At 38.2% G+C, this 14482-nt stretch overlaps 1 protein-coding gene across 7 annotated transcripts in view; it reads right to left on the bottom strand.

The window, feature by feature from the left end:
• Positions 1–14482, bottom strand: part of CAB39 (calcium binding protein 39) — a 105536-nt gene that overhangs the window by 60031 nt on the left and 31023 nt on the right. For 3 of the 7 annotated variants that reach the window (XM_007485852.3, XM_016429326.2, XM_007485851.3), the window contains exon 2: positions 10772–10933. The exons of the other annotated variants lie outside the window; for them this stretch is intronic. The gene's annotated coding sequence lies outside the window, so the exon portion shown is untranslated. The remainder of the gene's footprint in view (positions 1–10771; positions 10934–14482) is intronic. 7 annotated transcript variants of the gene reach the window in all.

Here is a 14482-nt window from a genome sequence, read left to right as displayed (position 1 = left end):
CTCATTATATTTTTCTTTAAAACCCTCTCCTCCTTCCCAATTTCCCTATTACTGATGATCCGAAACACAAGAGATAAGAAGGCAAACTGATATTCATGAATAGAACATGACAAACTTTTCATCTACGTCTTCTCTGAAAGTATTATTTTAGGCAGTAGCTTGGGAGCTCACTGGATAGAAAGCAAGGTCTGGAAATGGGAGGTCTGGCTTCAAATCTGGCCCTGGATACTTCCTAGCTGTGTAACCCTGGGCAAGTCGTGCTCCATAGCCTTGGAACCAACACATAGTATTGATTCTAGGATGAAGGTAAGAATTTTTTTTTAAGTTAATAGAAAAATCCCAACACAAGTTATCCTAAAAAACTAGTATATCTATTCTTTGTGAAACACTCTGGGGATGAGTTCCCCAGGGTTCAATGATCAACTCTACACAGATGGGGCCTAGATCTCCAGAGTATCTTTGGAAATATCTACCGAGTTCCAATCTTGCATCACCAGCCACCTATTAGCCACCTCCACCTGGGCTTCCTGCAGGCATCTCTAACTCACTATGTCTAAAGCAGAACTCATTATTATACACACACACACACACACACACACACACACACACACACACACACACACACACACACACACTGAACCCTTTTACAGACTTCTATATCAACATTGTCCTTCTACACATCCCAAGTCATTTTTCTTTCAGTAACCAATTCCTGTCCATTTGACTTCCACAGTATCTCCTAGCTTCATCTTCTCTCAATTCACACTTTCACCACCCTCATTCAGGTCCTCATCACTTTTCATTTGAATCTATTTTAAGACCCTAATAATTGGTCCCCCTGCCTCGAGTCTCTCTTCCATTCTATTCCATACAGCTGGCCAGGGATAATTAGACCGTCTAAGCCTGATTATGTCACACCTCTCCTCGATTCCATTTAGCCCCTTCTACCTCTAGGATGAAAGGCAAATTCCTCTTATTGGCACAACACCCATCATGACCTTAGCCCCAACCCTCTTTTCCAGCATCGTTACACATTACTCCCCTTCCTAAGTTCTCTGATCTAGCTCAAATACAGGACACATTTGCCTCTCTTGCCTCTGAACAGATTGTCCTCTATGGCTAAAATGCAACACACTCATTTCTTCTTAGACTTTCCCTCCTTCCTGAGGTATTTTCTGATCTCCCAGTAGCTAGTACATCTCCCCAACCTCAAAATTACTTTGCTAAATTTACTTAGTATTTGATTTATATATTTTTTACAACATGTACGAGTTGTTTCCCTGAAAGTAAGCAAAGTGAGTGCACAGACTGTTTCATTTCTGCCCCTGCAGATTCTCGGTGCCTACCACAGGACATGTCATATAAAAAACACCTAAGAACTGAGGAATGATTACTAAAACTATTTTTAAAATACCCTATATCCAATTCTAACTGCTGAAAAACAGATTTTCAAGATGATGATGCCCTGATAATAAAGAATGGTCCACAGAGCTATAAGAATTTGGTCTCCCTGAATTTCCTTTGTTGGCCTAGAAATTTACTCCCACAAGATCCTCCTCAGTACAAAATCCCCAGGGAACAAGGTCCTTTGCATCACAGAATTTAAAAACTGAAAAGGCCTTCCCCAGACAGCTAATCCAACTCAGAGAAGCCCAACCATCTTCTCAAAAGAATCCCATCATTAGATGAATAACTTGTGACACAGTGAAAAGAGCCCTGGATCTGAAGTCAGAGAACCTGGTTTCAAGTCCTGGTCCTGACACTGACTACCTGAGGGCTCAGCCTTTCAGTTTCATTTTCCTCTAAATCTATGATCCAAAAAGCCCTGAATGTAATGGCTGAGGAGTGAATAGTATTCCAGCTGGTCTGATAAAAGACAGGAAAATAAATACACCGAAACTGGTATTTCTCTCACAGGCCTGAAAGGATTTTCAGGATTAACCAAGATACTCTGTGGAGAGGGGACTCTTAGGTGTCTTTAAACATAAAATATCAGCATCATTGACAGCAGGGCAATTGAAGAGTAGGTAATATAAGGCTAATGCTGATAGTTCTAAACTTCCCCTAGAGAAGAATACCCACGGCAATATGAGCTGATATCCTAGAAAAGATTTCCTGAAGGACATGGCCAAAGAGGAACAACCTACACCTCAGAAGGGAGAGAGGATACCAGAGATGTGAAGTACTCACTGGCTGCCTAAGTGGAAATATAAGACAGCATTTGGGGAGATGAGGGGTATATGGAGTAATCGAGGAAGAATAGCATCTCTGCCTCACTTAAATCCAATTCATGAGCATCACTCTGTGATGTCACTGGTCTTCCTAATGAAGGATGAGAAGACAAGCTGCTATGAAGGGCTAACTGGCTGCTGGGTTATAAGAAAATAGTCACAAATTCATCATAAACCCAACATACAAATTAAATTGTATTACAGTCAACAAGACAGTGCTCCTACCTCTACTTTAGCAATAAAGGTAGTAAATAACAAAAATGAATAGTTGTGTTCTGTGTAAAACAAAGGCAATCCTCTCAGTATAATAAGGCAGATAGTATACTGGGCTTAAAGTTACAAAATCTACCCTCTATAATTAGGTGACTTTGACAAGTTGCCTTCCCTGTGCCTCAGTTCCACCTGACAGTTCATCTCCTGACTCCCTAGTATCTCTCCATCATCAGGTTTGAACTCTCTCCTGCCTTATTCTGCCTCTTGACTTCCCTCCTTTCTTCCATTGGGTCTCAACAAGAGTCCCCTTTTTCCTGATCCCCCTTTAATGACAGATGGTGCCTTCTCTGCCTAGATTATCTCATTTGTCATGCTGTCTCCCTCAATGGATTGTGGCTTCCCTGAAAGCAGGTATTTTTGTATCCCCCGTTCTTATAGTGCCAGGGCCCTAGCAAGTGCATAACAAATGCTTGCCAACCAGACCAGACAAGATGGTAGAAGGGAAAGGGCATTAGTAGGCAGGAAGATTAGAGAAAGTTTCAAGGAGAAAGTGGTATCTGAGCAGGGAAGAAAGAAGTAATAAAAGCAGAAAAAATATCTGAAGAATCAAAATAGATATCAGGATGCTTTACTGGAAAGAGTTACAATCCCTTCAGAGATAAGACTGGCTTCCAAGATGCTCTATGAAAGGAAGCAGAATAAGGCAGTCACCCTCACAGAGGGAAATCAAATTAATAACCCTTCTAGGCAAAGTCCTCAGGGTTCCATGTCTTTCAACTCATGATAACGCAAGACAGACCTGGTCAGGAGTGATACAATGGGGCACAAGCCTAGAAAGGGGTCTGGCAATCTCTAAGAGATAACTTACCAACCCTGCCCCACCAACCTTGGCATGGGAAGAATTTTCCTCCTATTAGTTTTTTTACAATTCTGTATTACTTAAAAACTTTGCTATTGGAGAAAAATAGGAAAGGGGGTCAATGCACTATTATAGCTTCAAAATTTGATTCATAAGCTGCCAGTCACAAGTACAAAGATGGGCTATTGACAGCATGATGGGCAGAATGGAACAGTTTTCTTCTTTTCTCTCTCTCTCTCTCTCTCTCTCTCTCTCTCTCTCTCTCTCTCTCTCTCTCTCTCTCTCTCTCTCTCTCTCTCTCTCTCTCTCTCTCTCTCTCTTCCTTCCTTTCTTTCTTTTTCTTTCAACAACAAACAGGGTTTAAGTGACTTGCCCAAGGTCACACAGCCTGTCTGAGACCAGATTGAAACCAGGTGCTCTTGACCAGGCCTGGTGTTCTATTCAATGTGCCATCTAGCTGCCCCCTTCTCTTTTGTTTTTTTAAGATCTAGTTGTTTATCTGCCCATATATGGCAGATGAAACAAAAACAATTTTATCTACATCACAAAATACTTTAGTTGTAAATTTCAATAAATATCAAAAGCTTCATTTTCATAGACTTCTATATTAAATACCTTAGGCAAAATACTATATGACAACTTATTTATGTGCATTGATTTGGGAAAGATATTTCTCTGTTCACCAAGTATTTAAGAATTACAAAGGAAAATAGCCCAAGAAACGTCAACTTGTCTCTCAGTGCCATAACCAAAATGTCACTTAATATCTTTAGAATGATTTTTTGACTTATAAAAGGCTTTCCTATACATTCACTTGATCCTCAATAAAAAAAAAAAGTAAGCAATCCAAGATTATCCCACTAGAACTCTAATATATTTTCCCTGTTTGTTTTTTATAATGGAAGACTTTTGGGGTTTTTTAAACTTTACATTTATTCCTATTAAAATTTGTTTTATAGGATTCAGATCAGTCTATGAACATGAAGTCTTTTGAGAACCCTTTGGAATCTCACCGATGTCATTAAAGGGATTAGCAATTGATCATTTACCACTCCCAGCTTCATAACAAACACAATTTGATAATTATGTCATCCATGCCTTTATCAAAGTCATTGATAAAAATATGAAAAGCACAGAGATATGTAGAGACCTCTGAAGAACCTCCTAAATAGGCCTCAAATACTTAATTACTACTTTTTGTATCTAGCTAACACAGAGATGTAATGTCATCTAGCACGCCTCTTCCCATCTTTTCATAAAAATAGACTCAAAATGCTTGGTGAAAACCCAGGCAAGCCAAATCTAAAATATTTTCCTCTTCTATCAATCTTAAATAATCCTATTTAAAAAGGAAATGAGAGGAGTGTGATATGACCTGTTTTTGAAGTCATGCTGACATTTTCTGATTATCTCTTTCTTTTCTAGACAGTCCCTAACCATTAGTCTCATAATACATTCTTTTAACTTTGCTCTCCTCTGTCAGAAATTTGAAGCTGAAATGGTCACCATGACTTCCTTCCTCCCCTTCCCTGCCCCCAGGTTTCTATAATTTATATACGGAAGCATCCAGTTCTTTACTGGCTGGTGAAAATCAAATCTAGAAAAGAATTGTTTCCTGCTTTCCTGAATGTTTTATTCATTCACCTTTTGAAAGACAAAATTATCATTAAGGCAGGTCAGGAAGTTATTGACTGCTTTGCTTGTGACACAGAGTTTCAGCATCTTTCCAGATAAATGATATCTATCCCCCACTACTACAACTATAATCTTTGGTTATCAGCCCTGTGATTTATATTCCAAGTTCACTCTTTCTGTCCTATTGGTCTGCAGAACACTCTAATGACAGTATCAGTTCTGATTCTGCTTCCTCTTGAACTTTATCTCATTATTTATGCCCTTGGGTTCTCCAATTCTCCCTCCCACACACACCTTTTTAACTCTTCCTGTTTCTTTGAATAAAGTACATCCTTATTCTAAAATATTTCAACCCAGGAGTTAATCCCTGCCATGTTAACCATGAGATATGAGTTCCTTTCTTGGATTTTGCCTCCGGTGAACTAGATGTCTTGATTATTCTGCCTACATTACATATACTCTCTATGGCATGTGTCTTGGTGGAAATTCGTAAGACACTTTTATCCCTTCCCACTTATACTTAAAAAGGCTTTAGAATAGATTGGCAAGACGACAGGAAATACACTATTACAAATCTTTGCTAAAAGTATTACAGCTCTCGGCCTGGAGTCAGGAAGACCTGACTTCAAATAGAGCCTCAGATCCTTAATAACTGTGTGACCCTGTATAAATCACTTAACCCTGTTGCCTCAAGTTTCCTCATCTGCAAAATGAGCTGGGCAATATAGGGGTCCAGAGCAACTGAGGGACTTTTGAAAAAGAATGCTATTCACCTCCAGATAAAGAACTGGTGGAATTAGGCATGCAGATGAACACATATGATTGATCATTTGTTTATCTGGGAAATGCTGTGGGGTTTTGGTTTTATAAGATTATTCACTTATAAAAATGAGTAACATGGAAACATTTTGCATATAATACATGTATAACCCAGGCTAGCTCTAGGAGAGGAGAGGAAAGAAAAGAGGGGGATAAGTTGGATCATATAACTTTGGAAAACTTCTGTGAAAATGTTATTAAAATTAATGGCTTAAAAAATTGAGCTGGAGAAGAAAATGGCAAATGACTCCGGTATCTTTGTCAAGAAAACCCTAAATAGTGTCATGAAGTTGAACAAGACTGAAACAAATCAACAGCTACATCCTAGGCCATGATGAGAAATCCAAATCCCATTGTCAGCATATTTTCAATGAGCTGTTTACCTCCTAAGCCTGGCCTTTTTTTTCTGAATCCCTTGTCTTCAACAGACAGCAGTTGTGAAAATACCACTTCTGCCATGAAAACACCCTTGAGTCTTGCTTCCAAATCTCAGTAATCTTTATTGCCGCCTTCTATAGTTATGCCCACATTGGGGGAGGGCCGATCCCCTACTCCCAATAAGCACTTCTCTGGCTGAGGAGTGTGGAGGTTTCTCTTCTGTCACACCTCTCCCAATGAAGGCTGCAACCCCATCTATGGTTTTGGTATGATGAATGAATGGCTGCTTCAGCAGGAGCTCACTAACCATTATTCCTCTTCTAGTTTCTTCTCATGTCTCACCTAGAAGCACCAGTTTCCTCTTCAGTGTAAACAGATTCCCTCCCCTCTTTTTAGGAAAAGCATTTTCTCTTTTTTCCTAGGTTTGAATAGGCAATGGTCTTTCTTCTTTTCCCTTTCTCTTCTATGACCTTCTTCCAATTGATCAGAAGATCCTATGCCTCTTTAGAGCCTTTCCTTACTACAATGAAGTTTTCTTAAAAAGGAGTCCTTTTCCCCCTGATAACCTGGAGACCAGGGAGGCCTTCCCCAAGTTATTTTTATCTTTTTTTGAGCAATTTGTCATTGCTTAATGACTCAACTCAAGTCCTTTGTCTTCAATGAAGCCTTCCCAGATTATCCCAGTCAGTAAGAAAAGCTCTTTCCACCACTGAAATCAGAATAGTAATTGTCACTTCATGTAATTAGAAAATTAATCAGAGAAGCTGATAGCCACAAAAAAAGAATGAACGAATAAATGAAAAAGGAAAGAAAAAGACATCAAGAAAACAGTTTTTAAAAATATACCAGAGAGACACTTCCCAGCTGTGTGACCCTGGGCAAGTCACTTAACCCCCATTGCCTAGCCCAGTATAGTACTCTTCTGTGTTGGAACCCATACACAGTATTGATTCCAAGACGGAAGGTAAGGGTTTAAAATATATATTTATGCACACCAGAGAACAGAACTAAGTTCAAGATAAGCAGGGCAGTTTGTTGTTTTGTTGTTTTTTTTTAAATCATCATTCACATTTCAACATGGAATTTTAAAAATAACAAAGAAATTTGGGGGGGGAATCATCTTTTAGCTTCCAACATTTCTAATGGTAGAGCCTCATTTAAGTCTTGTATTATGTAACTGAATGTTCAAGCCTTGTCTTCAACTGAGGCAAGAGGTATGTGTTTTAACATTTCATATCCCACCCCTCCCACATCACGTGGTGCCCAGTAAAACTCTTTCACTGTCTAATTTCATGACTTCTGGCCATTCTAATCACCTGAGAAACTCTGTGGCAATGTTTCCTCTCAAGTCATGAAGCTTTCTCAAGTCACCTAGAAGATGCCTTTTAGCGAAAGTCTCTACATACCAAGCTGGAGGGAGTTAGAGCCTACTGGGGAAGGTGGGGGAGGCGGTCCATAGAGTTTTCAGTGAAGTAGTTCTAGGAAAAGAGTACTTTCAGATAGTAAGTATGTGGCCGCATGCTGTCATACAGCTTTGCAGTGGGCTAAAGCACTTCTTTCCAATTATGGTAGTTCAGCTTAGACTGGTCTTCTGGCCTGGTTGTGTTTTTTGGGGCATTGAGCCAAAGCTGAAAATAGCAAGTCCTGGACCTTGGACCAGTATGGTTTTTGTGCTGCTTCTTATATTCACTGAAAGCTGTGAACTTTCCTGGAATTCTATTTTCTTTAAAACATTATTTTAAACACCTAAGAGAACGATGTAAGAACCTTCCCTGGAACAAAAAATGACATGCATACAGGACTTCTTGAAGGTGTGTAAAGGGTCTTATAGACACCATCTCATTTCATCGAGTGTATTTCCATGACAGTTACAATCTTTTCAAATTTCCTGTGATCTGCTCGGGTTTTATTTCATCTTACTTTTATTTTTTTAAACCTTTACCTTCTGTCTTAGAATTAATACTATGTATTGGTTCTAAGGCAGAAGAGCAATAAGGGCTAGTGACTTGTCCAGGGTCACCCAGAAAAGAAGTGTCTGAGGGAAGATTTGAACCTAGAACTTCCTGTCTCTAAGCCTGACTCTCAATCCACTGAGCCACCTAGCTGCCCCCTTAATCTTACTCTTAAAAGTTTTTAAAAATATATTTGCAGGGGGCAGCTGGGTAGCTCAGTGGATGTAGAGCCAGGCCTAGAGTCAGGAGGTCCTGGGTTCAAATCTGACCTTAGACACTTCCCAGCTGTGTGACCCTGGGCAAGTCACTTCACCCCTTTTGCCTAGCCCTTATCACTCTTCTGCCTTGGAACCAATACAAAGTATTGATGACAAAATGGAAGGTAAGGGTTTATATATATATATATATATATATATATATATATATATATATATATATATTTGCATTTACATTTTAATGCTTCTACAAGCATTTCAGTCCTAACTCATAGTGCATTCTTTTCCAGGAAGTGATATTTTTGCAACCGTGGAACTATTTACTGTTCATATTTTCCAGAGAGAGCCTGAGGCCATTTATCTGCCTCTCTGCTGACCATGTGTGATATGTTACAGAGCCTTATGAAAAGATGAACCAGTAGAGAACTTCAACCAAAAGAAAAATAGTCTAACACCTAGATTCATTCCCCGAATGATTGAAGAAGCTTGGATTTGGCCCAGAATGCACACAACTACTAGCATGTTTTAGATTACTAAAATATGTCCTTAACATAATAAAACTATTTAAAGTTTAGATTTCTTGAAAAGTATTTCTTAAATGTATTGTTATGTCTATGTATGAACCTAAGAGAGTGATTCTGGGTCAGAGGGAACCAGGAAGGCCAGCATTTGAGGATAGAAGTTGACACACAAACTTGCTGCAACTCACTACCCCAACCAACTCTGCCTGTTAAGTTAAAGTCAAAAGATCTCTATTAATGGAAGTAATTTCCATACCAGAAGTTTCCTTCACCAGTGTAGTCAAATTCAAAAAGAAGCAGAGGTCACTATAAACCATACACAAAGATCCCTTTCTGCATATACCAACTTAGGAAAACACGTGTTAACATTATTTTGTTTCAACTGAATTATTAATTATTTCCCAATTACATTTTAATCTGGTTCTGGCACCTTTGGAGAGTGTTTTACAGTCTGATATCTCTTTCCTACTTCAATGAATCCAGAAAAGACAAAAATGACTTGGTTTTAAATGATGATGCTTAAAAGCTATATGACCCTGGGCAATTCACCACTAGAGTTTCAGTTTCTTCATTTGTAAAATAGCAATAGTTGACAATCTGGCTCCCAGAATTGTAAGGAAAACTTTTTTTTTTATTCTTAAAGCTCTTTATAAAAGTAAGTTATCATTATTTGTTCTTCAGTATGCATGACAGAACAGGAAAATTAACCCATAATCCCAATTACTTAATGTATTTATATAAATCCATGATCAAGAGATATTGTAAAATGAAAAAAGGAAGAATTTTTTAAGAACAAAACGGCTTTGCTGATTTCCCAGTTGGATTTGAAATTAAATGTCATCCAAAAAGTGAGACTATGGTTGGTCAAGAGATTCCCTTCATGAACTCAAGACCTGCATGGCATTTAAGCTTTTTTTAAGTCTCCACATTATGACATAGCTATAAGGTAAGGGAAGAGGTACAAAGAACCTCCAAAAAATTTGTGTTCTGGGTAATGTTTGTCTCAGGGGTACCTATAAAAGTCTAGGGTTATCACCTTTTTCTTGGGCCACTTCTCTACCCAGACTCTAGAAAATGTTCCCTACCCAAAAGTCAGGTTCTCTTTACTTAGTGGTACTCATTGCTCAAGTACACAAATCATTTTTTTTTAAACCCTGACCTTCCATCTTGGAGTCAATACTGTGTATTGGTTCCAAGGCAGAAGAGTGGTCAGGGCTAGGCAATGGAGGTCGAGTGACTTGCCCAGGTTCACACAGCTGGGAAGTATCTGGGGTCAGATTTGAACCTAGGACCTCCCATCTCTAGGCCTGACTCTCAATCCACTGAGCTACTCAGCTGCCCCCCACCCCATACTTCTTAATATAATTTGTTGTTTTGAGGCCCTCTTTACTTATTTCCTATTTACTCAGTATATAGCTTATTTGTACATATTTGTTTGCATATTGTCTCCCTCATTATACTATGAGCTCCTTGAAGGCAGGGACCATCTTTTACCTCTTTTTTGGAGCCCCAGGATTTAGCACAATGTCAGGCACATACATGGTAAGCACCTAATAAATATTTATTGAAGGTCCTGGGTTCAAAATTTGACCTCAAACTATATGGCTTGGCTATACCCTGGCACAAGTCACTTAATCTGAACTGCCTAGCCCTTGCCACTCTTCTAATTTACAATTGACACTAAGAAAGATGATAACGGTTTTAAAGTAAATAAATAACATTTTTTGGATAGATACAAGGAAAGGTAAAAAAAAACAGTCTCTTCTCTCAAAAGGTGGAGTTCACAGTCTAACGGGGGAGGAAAGCATGCAAACAACTATGTACAAATCCCATATATTCAGGATAAACTAGAAATAATCTCAGGGGTTAAGGAACTATGATTAAGAGTACCACATGATCACTCATGGCCCAAACAAAAGTTCCCTGCTAACAATCCACAGCCCCTTACCTCTATCTTCCTCAACGGTCCCTTTCCCTCAGTAGATGTTACTCCCGGTTTCCCTTCATCTTATTTGAGAAGACTGGTCACTTGAGGTATGTTATCCTTCACTGTTCTCCTAACTTACTTCTCTATTCTTTCCAGCCTCGGGACCTTCTTGTTTCTCAGAACCTTTTTAAAAGAATTGTTTTTATTTTAATAACAAATTTCCACATACATTTTCCAAAGTTATATGATCCATATAGTCTCCCTCCCAGAACTGACAAGCAATTCAATTTGGGTTATACACGTATTATCACACAAATCATATTTCCATATTGTTAATTTTTATAAGTGAATAATCATATAAAACCAAAACTCCCAAATAAACAAGTGATAAACTGTATGTTTTCACCTGCATTTCTACTCCAAAAGATCTTTTTCTGGAGGTGGATAGTGGTCTTTTTCATAAGTCCTCAGAACTGTCCTGATCATATTGTATTGCTGTTAATAGCAAAGTCTATCCCATTTGATCATCCCACAGTGTTTCAGTTACTGTGTACACTGTTCTCCTGGTTCTGCTTATTTCATTCTGCCTGTTTGTGTAGGTCTTTCTAGCTTTTTTCTGAAATCATCCTGTTCATCATTCCTTATAGTGCAACAGTATTCCATCACCATCACACATTACAATTTGTTCTGCCATTCCTCAATGGAGGGACATCCCTTTAGTTTCCAATTCGTTGCCACCACATTTTTTTACAAACAGGTCCTTTCTCCCTCTCCCCCGCCCTGTCTCTTTGGGATACAGACTCAGTCATGGTGTTACTGGATCAAAATAGATGCATTTTTTCATAGCCCTTTGGGCTATAATTCCTTCAGAGGGTTGGATCAGATAGTGGAATGCATTAGGGTCCCAATTTTGCCACATTCTCTCCAACATTTATCATTTTCCTTTACTGTCATACTGGCCAATCTGATAGGTATGAGGTGGTAACTCAAGAGTTGTTTTAATTTGCATTTCTCTAATCAAGAGGAATTTAAAATATTTTTTCATATGATTATTGATATTTTTGATTTCTTCATCTGAAAACTGCCTATTTATATATCCTTTGACCATTTATCACTTGGAGAATGACTTGGATTTCTTATAAATTTGACTTACTTTTTAATATATATTTGAGAATATTATTAGTTGCATTGAGGTTTTTTGTTTGTACAAAATCTTTTTAATTTGTTGATTTGTTTAATTAATTGACTAATTAAAGTCAAAATTATTTAATTTATACCTTATAATTATTCTCTCTTATTTGGTCATAAATTCTTCTCTTCTCCATAGATCTGACAGGTAAACTATTCTATGTTTCCCTAATTTACTTATAATATCACTCTTTATGTTTAAATCATATACCCATTTTGACCATATCTTGGTATAGGGTATGAGGATTTGGGGGGGGGCATACTGTTTTCCAATTTCCCCAGTAATTTTTGTCAAATAATGAGTTCTTAGCTTAAAAGCTGGGATCTTTGGGTTTAGTTCATTTTACCCCTAGTCTATTCCACTGATCCACCCTTCTATTTCTTAGCCAGTACCGGATTGTTTGGATAATTACTGCTTTAGAATACACTTTAAAATCAGGTACTGCTAGACCACCTTTCTCAGACCCTTTTGAACAGCACTGGGACTTAATATGAAATAAAGAGGTAAAGAGAAAAGAGGGAGGGATGAAGGAAGGAAAAGGAGAAGGGAGGATGATAGGAAAGGAGGAAAGAGAAGCAAATATAAAGATGTGTGATTTCAAGCTGGAGAATTTCCACTATTGGCTTTCTTCCACAGAGCAGATGAAAACTCATCCTAGGGACTTCCTAAGGTGCAATTACATAGGACCAGGGTAATATAGCTAATCAATATAATAGGCAATATTTCAACTAAAGTTTTCCTGATTTTCATCTCAGTGTTCTAGCTAATTGCTAATACAATCTCCTCAAAAACATTGATTTGAAAACTGTGATAAATTTTATTCAAACTTTTAAAATTTCAATGAGTCATCTAAGAGTGACTTCTGCAAATATTGAAAGTCAGCTCCTGCCAGATTCCCTTCCCCAGACTTTTTCACTGCTGACAAAAGAGATATATTACTGCTAGCACTACAGAGGACAAAAGGTCCTCTCTCCCATTCCACCATGTTACTTTGTCCACAGGGGCTGGCTTGACATTGAACCTCCTCTCTGAAGGCCCTCATCTCTGAATTTCTCCAGTATGGATGCAGTCCTACATCTCTCAACATTGTTATCTAGTTCTGGAACAACACCATTCAAACAAATTACAAGGTGGGTAAGAAATGGAGATTCTCTTGAGATCTGCTTATGATGAGAGGAATTGGGTTTACCAGTTAGTTGATATAAAGAACTCCCAGTAAAGTCACCCAGAGCATTGAGAAATAAAGTGATTCATGCAGGATCACCCAGCCAGTATGTGTCAAGAATCAGAATCTGAACCCTATGCTAATTGGCTTTGAGGCTCCGAACTCCATTGTGTCATAGTAATGATTTCATTATAATATACTAATTAATGGCATTAAACATCACTGTATGTGCCAAACAATTGAAAACTTGAATTATAAAGTCGGATTTTAAAATAATGAGTCTGACAATTTAAAGAACAAACCAGAATGAAGGTTCTAGTAAATGTCAGTTTTGATAAGTTGAAACTGTGAAATTCCCATAACACTTTTCTTATTTTTAATTCAATTCAACAAACATTCACATAAGCTTGGGAAGAGAGAAACAATATTAAGCACTGAAAAATATGCAAAGTTTTTGGATAAGATAAGGTCGATGGCCTCATGAAAGTTAAAATACATCGAAACACTTCTAACTTTAATATACTTTACACAGTATTATGTAAGTGCCTAAAAGAGAAACAAAGTCTTTGGGAACACAAAGAAATTCAGCAAAGAAAAGCAGGGAAGACATTCATTCAAGACACATACCTAGCAGTGGGCTATGCACTAAAGATGTCCAGAAATGTCAAAACCAGTCCCTAATCTCAAGAAGTATAGTATAAATGGGGAGACAATGTGCAAATACAAATACCTCTCTATGAAACAAATTGAAGATCATTTCAAAGAGAAGGCATTAAAGAAAACCAAGAAAGACTTCTTGCAGAAAACGAGAGGGCAGTCAAGGAAGTCAAGCAGAAAAGGAGAAAATTTCAGGCACGAGGAATAGCCAATGCCAAGTACACAGCAGGGGCATGTAAAATTGAAAATTTGGTTACCCTAAAAAAGAACTACATATCCTGAGAGCCCACTGATTTCCTGTCATTACGTACTTCCTGTAGACAGAGGATAAAGGGAGTGGGCGTTGAGGCTCTTCCTCTCTTTTTGGCATGATGTAGCATCAGCGGTGATGGTGGTATGGTGGGGATTTTGAAAATGGCCAACCAGCCATGGGCACATGGTTTTTATTTTGTATCCTCTTTACTACTTGATTTCTAATGATATTTTTATTATTTGAGATATAATTTTAAATTTTAGTGGCAGAAGGAATGGCAGGAGGCAGATTAGGAGCTCTCTTCCCTTTTTTTCTCCATATTCTCTCACTCAGTGACTTCATTAGCTCCCATGAGTTCAACTACAAATGATTCCTAGATGTGCACTGATCTAGCCCTAGCCTGTACCAAGTTCAAATCCTATATATCCCCAACTGCCTAAAGATCATTTCTCAACGGATATTCCCAAG

The sequence above is a fragment of the Monodelphis domestica genome, chromosome 2 (genome assembly GCF_027887165.1).
Source record: "Monodelphis domestica isolate mMonDom1 chromosome 2, mMonDom1.pri, whole genome shotgun sequence".
Taxonomy (NCBI): domain Eukaryota; kingdom Metazoa; phylum Chordata; class Mammalia; order Didelphimorphia; family Didelphidae; genus Monodelphis; species Monodelphis domestica.
The sequence above is the reverse complement of the archived record's forward strand: the minus strand, read 5'-3'. Positions and strand labels throughout refer to the sequence as shown.